Source organism: Macaca nemestrina, chromosome X, assembly GCF_043159975.1.
Source record: "Macaca nemestrina isolate mMacNem1 chromosome X, mMacNem.hap1, whole genome shotgun sequence".
NCBI lineage: Eukaryota > Metazoa > Chordata > Mammalia > Primates > Cercopithecidae > Macaca > Macaca nemestrina.
The window spans coordinates 62,139,607-62,147,574 of record NC_092145.1 but is presented as its reverse complement, the minus strand read 5'-3'; the positions used below and the strand labels follow the sequence as shown (position 1 = coordinate 62,147,574).

Sequence of the window (7,968 nt, the reverse complement as noted above, 5' to 3'; positions counted from 1 at the left end):
TGGTCATTGGAGGGGACACAATAGCTGGGTTAGGACCATTTTCAGAGTACAGTCCTACTCCAGGCTGCTTTCACAGGCTGGCATTGAGTGTCTGCAGCTTTTCCAGGAACATGGTGCAGGCTGTTTGTGGATCTATCATTCTGGGGTCTGGAGAACAGTGGCCCTCTTCTCAGAGCTCCACTAGGCAGTGTCCCAGTGGGGACTCTGGGTGGGAGCTTCTAAGCCACATTTTCCTTTTATACTAACCTGGCAGAGCTTCTCCCTGAGGGCTCTGGCCCTGCATCAAACTTCAGCCTGAATATCCAGGCCTTTCCATACATACTCTGAAATCTAGGCAGAGGTTTCCAAACTGCAATTCTTGACTTCTATGCACCCACAGGCCCAACACCATGTGAAAACTGCCAAGGGTTGGGTCTTGCACTCTCTGAAGCAATGGCCTGAGCTGTACGTTAGCCCCTTATAGCCATGCCTGGACTGGCTGGGATGTAGGGCACCAAGTTCCAAGGCTGCATATAGTAGCGGGGGCCTGGACCTGGCCCAGGAAACCACTTTTCCCTCCTAGGCCTTGGGGCCTGTGATGGGAGGGGCTGCTCTGATGGTCTCTGACATGCCCTGGAGATATTTTCCCCAGTGTCTTGGTGATTAATATCCAGCTCCTCATTACTTATGCAATTTTTTTTGTAGCTGGCTTGAATTTCTCTTCAGAAAATGGGATTTTTTTCTCCTATCCCATAGTCAGGCTGAAATTTTCCAAACTTTTATTCTCTCCTTCCTCTTGAATCCTTAGCTGCTTAGAGATTTCTTCGGCCAGATACCCTAAATCATGTCTCTCAAATTCAATGTTCCACAGATTTCTGGGGCAGGAGCAAAATGCCACCAGTCTCCTTGCATATAGCAACAGTGACCTTTACTCCACTTCCCAACAAGTTTCCCATCTCCATTTAAAACCACCTCAGCCTGGACTTTATTGTCCATATTACTATTAGCATTTTGGTCAAAGCCATTTAACAAGTCTCTAGGAAGTTCTAAACTTTCCCACATCTGCCTGTCTTCTTCTGAGACCTCCAAATTGTTTCACCCTCTGACTGTTACCCAGTTCCAAAGTTGCTTCCACAGTTTTGGATATCTTTATAGGAGCACTCCACTAACAGTTTCCTCTGTTAGTGCATTCTCATGCTGCTAACAAAGACATACCTGATAGTGGGTAATTTATAAAGAGAAGAGGTTTAAGTGACTCACCATTCTGCATGGCTGTGGAGGCCTCAGGAAACTTACAATTATGGTGGAAGGGGAAGCAAACACATCCTTCTTTCACATGGTGGCAGGGAGAAGAAAAATGAGTACCCAGGGAAGGGGAAACCCCTTATAAAACCATCAGATCTCCCGAGAGCAGGATGGGAGAAACCACCTGCATGATTCAGTTGTCTTTACCTGGTCCCTCCCATGACATGTGGGGATTTGGGGAACTATAATTCAAAATGAGATTTGGGTGAGGACGCAGCCAAACCAACCTCTATCTGTTGTTTAGACAAACTCAGACTCTGAGTTGGATTCAGGTAATATTAACCCTAATTCTCAACTCTAGCTTCAAGGAGTTTCTTTTTCCTTACTCCCTTAACTTTCCTTAAAATTCAATGAATTCTACTCTTTCCTGACTTCTTTACTTAATTACAGCTGTAAACTGCATCCTGGTCATTACTTTCATTGTTCTGCACTTTAACTGCCTTCTTACAGTCTGGATGGAATAACATTCTCCTTTGTCCTTGAACTTCATTCTTTAAGAATAAACATGTCAGTGACTCAACCACCATAACATAATCTGGCTACTGCAGCTAACAATTAAAGCTATTACTGAGTCCTTTGAAATTTCTGGTGGAGATCCCAGATAGTTAATCTATTTATTAAATTAGCAAACAGATACTCATCAAGGCAGTTTGCACTCTGTCAAGCACATAAAAATATGCAAGCACTGGTGGACTCAAGGCAATCATACCAACTTTGAGATTTGGGTTTATCTAATTTGCCATATAATTTAATGTCACAAAGGCAATACCACATACTGTAGGAAAAATAGCATAAAATTTTCAGTAAAAACTTCCCTCACTTGGATTTTCTGCAAAGATAACCAATTAGAACAATTTCTAAAAACCAGATGCCTAAACAATATTTTATCCTTGATGACCTTGTTTGTAACTGTGCTTTCTAAATTACCAATCGCCAAAGCAAGGAGGGATGGACTTCAAGGTTAAAATTTACAGAGATCCCAAAAACATCATGTAATACCAGGGCTTCCTGCTTTCCCAAGAAATCTAGAATATTCTGACCTCTCTTGAAGTTGATGGAAATTAGCCCAACGGCTTTTTTAAACTTTATTCTTAGAGCTAACTCTTTTTACTCAATTCTATCACAGGCTCACAGTAATTATCCAACTGCTTCACTTAAACAGCTTCATCCTCTTGACATTAATACTATTATAAGGGAAGTAGGATATGGTTGCTATTTGCAGGGGGTTTCCAAGATTACCACCCAGATAAAATTTCTTTGTATTTGTCCTAGTAATCTCATATGCCTCCACACCACAACAACAATATACCAAGGTACTAGGTGTTTGTTTAAATATTTTTCTTATACTCTTTATAGTCCTTCTCCTTTCCTGTCTCCCTGAATTCCCTATATGTTGCCACCTTTAACATGTCGGGCTTCATCCTGGTTACTTGGATATCTCTCCAACTAGCATTAACACTTACAATGAACCTTACTCTGCCAAGTCTTGTGGATTACACTGTACTTGAAGGGACTCATAAGCTATTAAGGAAAGAACATTCTGTGTGCAAAGGATTGTTGGTTTTGCTTACTATGAGTCTCTGCAAGGTATGATTCCACATTCCCTATTTATACTCAGAATTTCATCCCTTTTAACACCACCTTGTATCCCAAATTCCTGTTTCCCCACTCCCACAGGAACCTAAAAAGCATACACAAGGCATGGTAGCTTCATTCTCTGCCTATTTAAGTCAATACGCAACCAAGCTAAAAACATAAACCCTCTCAAAGGACAGGTTTCCTGACCCAAGAAAAAATCCCCTGTTGTAGACCCCCTTTTTAAACAAGTCCAACTCAAACATTAAGCTTCTATTTTTTTTTAAGCAACAGAAAACAAACATTACTTCAACCCTGTTGGTTATGTTCCTAAACCCCTTTGCAACTACACTGTAAGTATAAATTGTACCAATAGAAAATATGTGTCGGGGGAAAATATAATTTGGTACCAGTTAGAATATCAGGCCTAGCCAACCTCAATGCCCCAAGTCTCCAAAATATAAACTGTCACTTCTGTACAGTGAGGCCCTCTCCAGACACTTATCCTGATGTAACTCCTTGGCAAAATTGCAAGGTTATGAATTCCCCTAACAATTGCCTACAGATTCTCATGTTCAGCAACCCCAAATCTCAGATTTTTCTAGACTCTCAATGTTTTCAGTTATTCTGGGAAAACAAAATCCACCCAAATGCAAACTATAATATCCAAGCCTTACAGCCTCTTAGAACTGCTACTCTAGCTGCTTCATACTTCTTCTTCAGGTCAGAAGGGCAAAACACACTTCGTTTCTTCACTCTAAGTTTAATATCTTGCCTTAAATCCGAGGAAGCATTCTTCCTCTGCGAAACAAATGATGTTTTTGGGATCTCTGTAAATTATAACCTTGAAGTTCATTCCTCCTTGCTTTGGTGATTGGTAATTTAGAAATTACAGTTACAAACAAGGTCATCAAGGATAAAATATTGTTTAGGCATCTGGTTTTTAGAAATTGTTCTAATTGGTTATCTTTGCAGAAAATCCGAGTGAGGGAAGTTTTTACTGAAAAGTCTTGGTAGGCGGCGGTGGGCGGAACTCGTACCGGAGAGCTCGTGGAGTCCGGCCGTAGGAGCAAGCAAGATGAAGGTGAAGATGCTGAGCCGGAATCCGGACAATTATGTCCGCGAAACCAAGTTGGACTTACAGAGAGTTCCGAGAAACTATGATCCTACTTTACATCCTTTTGAGGTCCCACGAGAATATGTAAGAGCTTTAAATGCTACCAAACTGGAATGAGTATTTACAAAACCATTCCTTGCGTCTCTGGATGGTCACCGTGATGGAGTCAATTGCTTGGCAAAGCATCCAAAGAACCTGGCTACTATCCTTTCTGGGGCATGCGATGGAGAGGTTAGAATTTGGAACCTGACTCAGCGGAATTGTATCCGTACAATACAAGCACATGAAGGCTTTGTACGAGGAATATGTACTCGCTTTTGTGGGACTTCTTTTTTCACTGTTGGTGATGACAAAACTGTGAAGCAGTGGAAAATGGATGGGCCAGGCTATGGAGAGGAGGAAGAGCCATTACATACGATATTAGGAAAGACAGTCTATACTGGGATTGATCATCACTGGAAAGAAGCTGTTTTTGCCACATGTGGACAGCAAGTAGACATTTGGGATGAACAAAGAACTAATCCTATATGTTCAATGACCTGGGGATTTGACAGTATAAGTAGTGTTAAATTTAACCCAGTTGAGACTTTTCTCTTGGGAAGTCGTGCATCTGACAGGAATATAGTACTGTACGATATGAGGCAAGCTACTCCTTTGAAAAAGGTTATCTGAGATATGAGAACAAATACAATATGTTGGAACCCTATGGAAGCTTTCATTTTTACAGCAGCAAATGAAGATTATAACTTATATACTTTTGATATGCGTGCACTGGACACTCCTGTAATGGTCCATATGGATCATGTATCTGCAGTGCTTGATGTGGATTACTCTCCCACTGGGAAGGAGTTTGTGTCTGCTAGTTTCGATAAATCTATTCGAATCTTTCCTGTAGACAAAAGTCGAAGCAGGGAGGTATATCACACAAAGAGAATGCAGCATGTTATCTGTGTAAAATGGACTTCCGACAGCAAGTATATTATGTGTGGATCTGATGAAATGAACATTCGCCTGTGGAAAGCTAATGCTTCTGAAAAATTGGGTGTGCTTACATCACGAGAAAAAGCAGCCAAAGATTATAACCAGAAATTGAAGGAAAAATTTCAGCATTATCCTCATATAAAACGTATAGCTCGTCATCGACATCTACCAAAATCTATCTACAGCCAGATTCAGGAACAGCGCATCATGAAAGAAGCTCGTCGACGAAAGGAAGTGAATCGTATTAAACACAGCAAGCCTGGATCTGTGCCAATTGTGTCAGAGAAGAAGAAACATATAGTGGCAGTTGTAAAATAATTGGTATTCCTAACAATCCTGATGTATAATTATTTGTTACTTTTGATTTGAGAACTCTACAAATAAAAGTGCTGGTACTAGAAAAAAAAAAAAAAAAGTCTTCCAGCCAACTGAACTAGAACTTGTACACTAGTTTACTTAGCCCTAGACATCCAAATTGTTCCTTCCAGTCAATTCCTCCCAATCCCACTTTACAGTTCTAGCAGAGAAAACCGAGCAATACATTTGATTGCCCTAGGGATTGCCGTTGGATTAAGTATGGGAATAATAGGTATGAGCCTCACAGCCCATACTTATATACCCTCTCAATGGAACTCCCCACCAACTTCAAACATATCTTGGACACCCAGGAAGTCCTCCAAAATCAGGCCAACTTACTAGCACAAATTGTTCTCCAAAATGGCTATGGCATAAATCTGCTTATAGCAGCCCAAAGGGGTATTTGTTTGGTCCTTGAAGGGGAATGTTGTGTTTATGTTAATCAATTGGGAATAGTGCGGAACCATGTCAAAAAAGCTCAGGGAGCAAGCTGCTGAAATAGGAAAAAAAAAAAAAGAAAAAAAAAAGCATCACAAGAATGGTCTTCATGGATATCTACTTAGGGATGGTTCTCCTGGTTCCTCTCCTTTTTGGGCCACAAACAGGTATTTTATTATTCCTTCTTTTCAGTCCTTGTATCTTCGACTTACCTGTCAAATTTTCTAGATCTCGTGGGCTTGCTTCAATCTCTTTATTCTTTTTCTTTGAGTCTCCTTTGTGTACTTTCAAATAGTCTGTCTTCAAGCTCATTAATTCTTTCTTTGCTTGATCAGTTCTGCTAAGAGATTCTGATGCATTCTTCAATATGTCAATTCCATTTTTCAACTCCATAACTTCTGCTTTATTTTTAAAAATTATTTCAATCTCTTTGTTAACTTTATCTGATATTATTCTAAATTTCTTCTCTTTGTTATCATGAGTGAGTTTCCTAAAAACAGCTATTTTGATTTCTGTGTCTGAAACAACACACATATCTGTTTCTCTAGCATTGTTTCCTGGTGCTTTATTTCTTTTGTGAACTTACGGTTTCCTGGATAGCCTTGAAGCTTGTGGGTGTTAATTGCTGTCTGTGCATTGAGTAGTTAGGTATTTACTGTAGTATTCTTAGTATGTGTTTGTTTGTGCCATCCCTCTTGGGAAGGCTTTCCAGACATTTAAACAGAGTTGAGTGTTATAATCTAAGATATGTGTACATTAAGGGGAACACCAAGTTCAGTAATGCTGTGGTTCTTACAGATTCATGGAGGTATCAATTATTAGACTAGGATATAATCAGGAAGAATTCTCCGGACTTCTCAGGAGAGAATCTTGTTTATTTTCCTTTCTTACTTTCGAACAAATGGAATCTCTTTCTATGTGTTGAACCACCTGTAGCTGGGTGTGGGGTGACACAAGTACCCCCATGGCCACCACCACTGGGACTGTTCTGGGTGAGACCTGAAGCCAGCACAGCACTGGGTTTCAGTAAAGACCTGTTGTAACTACTACCTGCTTACCACCTATATTCATTCAAGGTCCTGGGGCTTTAAAATTAGCAGCTGCTGAAGCCAGCCAGACTTGTGTCTTTCCTTTCAAGGAGAACAGTGAGTTCTTCTAGGCCCTGGGCAGGTCCAGAGATGCTGTCCCAGAGCCAGGAACTGGAGTCAAAAACTTAGGAATCTACCTGGAACTCTGTTCTACTGTGGCGAAACTAGCCCTCAAACCACAAGACGAAGTCCTTCCCACTCTTCCCTCCCCTTTCCATAGTTAGAGGAGTCTCACACCATGGCCACCATTACCACAGGCCCTTGGAGAGTACTGTCAGGCTACCGTTGATGTCTCCATAAATTCCAAGAGTTCCTCAGTCATCTTGTGGTGAATTCTGCCAGGCCTGGGACTGGCCTTTCGGGGCAGTGGGCTCCCCTGTGGCCCAGAGCATGTCTGGAAAGACCATTCAAGAGCCAATGCTTTGAATCAGGGATCCCAAGCTCACTCCTGGTGCTCTTCTACGCTATGATCTAGCTGGAACCTAAAATCCAAGATAAATTCCCCTTTAATTTTCCCTCTGCTTTTCTCAAGCAGGAGTCTGTCCTCATAGCCACCAGAGCTGTGAATGTGCTGGGCCTCACCAGAAGCCTGCACACCTCAGAATTTCACCCAAGCCCCATGGTGTGTACAATTTGGATCTTGCTACTGGTTATTCAGGAACAAAGACCCTTTGGTCAGCAGGTGATGAATAGTGCCAGGACTCAGTTCTTCCCTTCAAGGAAGGAGGTTTTCTTCTGGTCCAGTATGTTTCTAGAAATGTCCAGGAGCTAGGGCCTGGAATGGGGACCTCACTACTCTGCCCAGTGCTATATCATACTGTGGATGAACTGGTAATCAAGTTGCAAGACAAAGTCCTCTTTACTCTTTCCTCTCCTCTCCTCTCCTCAAGCAGAAGGAAGGCATCACTTTCATTGCTGCAAGCTGAACTTTGAGGAATTTGTAGAGGGGTAGCACAAGCACTCTCTTAGCCACCCTGGTTATGTCTCACTAGGTCATACACCACCTAAGCCCACTATCTCCAAGTCCAGCCCAGCACTAGGGCTTGCCTAGAAATTACAGTCATTATGCCCTAAACTGCCTTTTAAGTTTATTTAAGACCCCAGAGAAATTTTAGCCCATGGTGGCAA

The 7,968-nt window shown here is 41.6% G+C and overlaps 2 pseudogenes across 1 annotated transcript; both read left to right on the top strand.

Moving 5' to 3' along the window:
• The first annotated feature begins 3,937 nt into the window (after positions 1 to 3,937).
• Positions 3,938 to 5,119, top strand: LOC105487989 (DDB1- and CUL4-associated factor 13 pseudogene; annotated as a pseudogene).
• On the top strand, positions 4,652 to 5,358 carry LOC139360647 (DDB1- and CUL4-associated factor 13 pseudogene; annotated as a pseudogene). The gene has a single exon (XR_011618179.1). The product of XR_011618179.1 is annotated as a DDB1- and CUL4-associated factor 13 pseudogene (transcript).
• The last annotated feature ends 2,610 nt before the right edge of the window (positions 5,359 to 7,968 follow it).